The sequence below is a fragment of the Meles meles genome, chromosome 13, assembly GCF_922984935.1.
Source record: "Meles meles chromosome 13, mMelMel3.1 paternal haplotype, whole genome shotgun sequence".
NCBI classification, from domain to species: domain Eukaryota; kingdom Metazoa; phylum Chordata; class Mammalia; order Carnivora; family Mustelidae; genus Meles; species Meles meles.
In genome coordinates, this window is record NC_060078.1 from 48,308,095 (window position 1) to 48,310,402 (window position 2,308).

The 2,308-nt window shown below is 40.1% G+C and overlaps 1 pseudogene; it reads right to left on the reverse strand.

The window, feature by feature from the left end:
* Positions 1 to 586: 586 nt before the first annotated feature.
* On the reverse strand, positions 587 to 2,308 carry LOC123955051 (annotated as a pseudogene).

Sequence of the window (2,308 nt, forward strand, 5' to 3'; positions counted from 1 at the left end):
CAGCATGGGATGATGCATACATATATACCTAAGCTAACAGCATTTCAGAGCATACCTGAATCAAACCAAATATATTCCAAGGTGAAATGTACTATAACCATTATTTCCTTGCACTAGGCATGGAGGGAATCTGGAACCATGCATTGGTACTATTTCCATCCTTTCCTTCAGATACAGTCTTGTATCATTTTAATTATATAAATGCCTTTTAGTAACTCATTATTAACTCTGTTGGACCATGTTTATGGCTATAGAGAAGTGAAACAAAAAGTGTATAAATTTACTAACTTTTGGAAGTTTGAAGCACATAGTTTTTATCAAAGGGAAGAATAGAAATTCAGTAAAGGATATTGTAATTAATTGTCATCAACATGTGGAATACTTAGGGATTAGATAGTTATGCACATCAATGTAAAATGTGGCTTGTAAAACAATTCCATCTTGCTAGGGATGTACAGAGTTCAAGTGAGGTATACCAGAGACAATGCACTAGAACTCTGTAGATTGCTAAATTGGCCAGAATGGAGACAAATGGTTTTCTGAAGCTTTCCACTCCAAGGCCATGTCATTTTTTTTTTTTTCATCTTCATCTTTTCATTCTGCTCATAGCCTCTCTCAGAGCCCAGTGGACCTGCTTGTTCTGCAGAGTGTAGATGACAGGGTTCAGCAGTGGGGTCACCACTGTGTTCACAAGGGCAGCCTCTCTGTTGGAGTCCAACCTGTTCTTTTGCCTTGGTTTCACATATATAAAGACACTACTTCCATATGACAGTTAAGGTCAGGAACACGGCAGGGATGTCCATTATCACCACTGCTATTCAACATAGTACTAGAAGTCCTAGCCTCAGCAATCAGACAACAAAAAGAAATTAAAGGCCTCCAAATCAGCAAAGAAGAAGTCAAATTATCACTCTTCGCAGATGATATGATACTATATGTGGAAAACCCAAAAGACTCCACTCCAAAACTGCTAGAACTTGTACAGGAATTCAGTAAAGTGTCAGGATATAAAATCAATGCACAGAAATCAGTTGCATTTCTGTACACCAACAACAAGACAGAAGAAAGAGGAATTAAGGAGTCAATCCCATTTACAATTGCACCCAAAACTGTAAGATACCTAGGAATAAACCTCACCAAAGAGGCTAAGAATCTATATGCAGAAAACTATAAAGTACTCATGAAAGAAATTGAGGAAGACACAAAGAAATGGAAAAATGTTCCATGCTCCTGGATTGGAAGAATAAATATTGTGAAAATGTCCATGCTACCTAAAGCAATCTACACATTTAATGCAATCCCTATCAAAATACCATCCATTTTTTCAAAGAAATGGAACAAATAATCCTAAAATTTATATGGAACCAGAAAAGACCTCGAATAGCCAAAGGAATATTGAAAAAGAAAGCCAAAGTTGGTGGCATCACAATTCCGGACTTTAAGCTCTATTACAAAGCTGTCATCATCAAGACAGCATGGTACTGGCACAAAAACAGACACATAGATCAATGGAACAGAATAGAGAGCCCAGAAATCGACCCTCAACTCTATGGTCAACTAATCTTGTCAGAGAGAGGACTATGAGGTGAGAGGAGCAGGGGGAAAAACCCTTCTTTTACTCCTTAGATGATTGTGACTATTATATTGCTATATGCAATGATGGTTATAATAAGGGATGTCAAAAGGATAAACAAAGTGAGGACAAAAGCCAACATTTCTACAGACCTGGTGTCAGAAAAGGGGAGAAGAATCAGGGGCCAATGTCATAGAAAAAGTGGGGGATGACATGGAGGCCACAGAAGGACAACTGGGAAACCATTACTACTGGACCAGTGATGAGAGGGAAAGCCAAAGCCAAGCAGACAGTGACCAGGAGGAAGCAAGTCTTCAGGTTCATGATGGTTGGGTAATGCAGAGGCTTGCAAATGGCCACATACCGATCCAAAGACATCACTGCTATGAGGAGGAATCCTGCTGCTCCCAGAAATAAAAAGACAAATGCTTGTATGAAACAGGCAAGAAAGGAAATGGTTTGCTTGCCTGAGAGAAAGATGACCAGCAACTTAGGAAGAACAGCACTTGTGAAACAACACTCAAAGAAGGAGAAAATGCTGAGGAACAAGTACATAGGTGTGTAGAGCCGGGAGTCAGCACAGGTGATGGTGACTATGACCACATTGCCTGCAATGGATGCCGGGTACGCCAGCAGGTGCGCCAGGAAGAGGACTTTTCCCAGATGCTGGATGGCAGAAAACCCCTCCAAGATGAATTCTTGGACAGTTGTCCCATTCCACATTTCCATGGACAT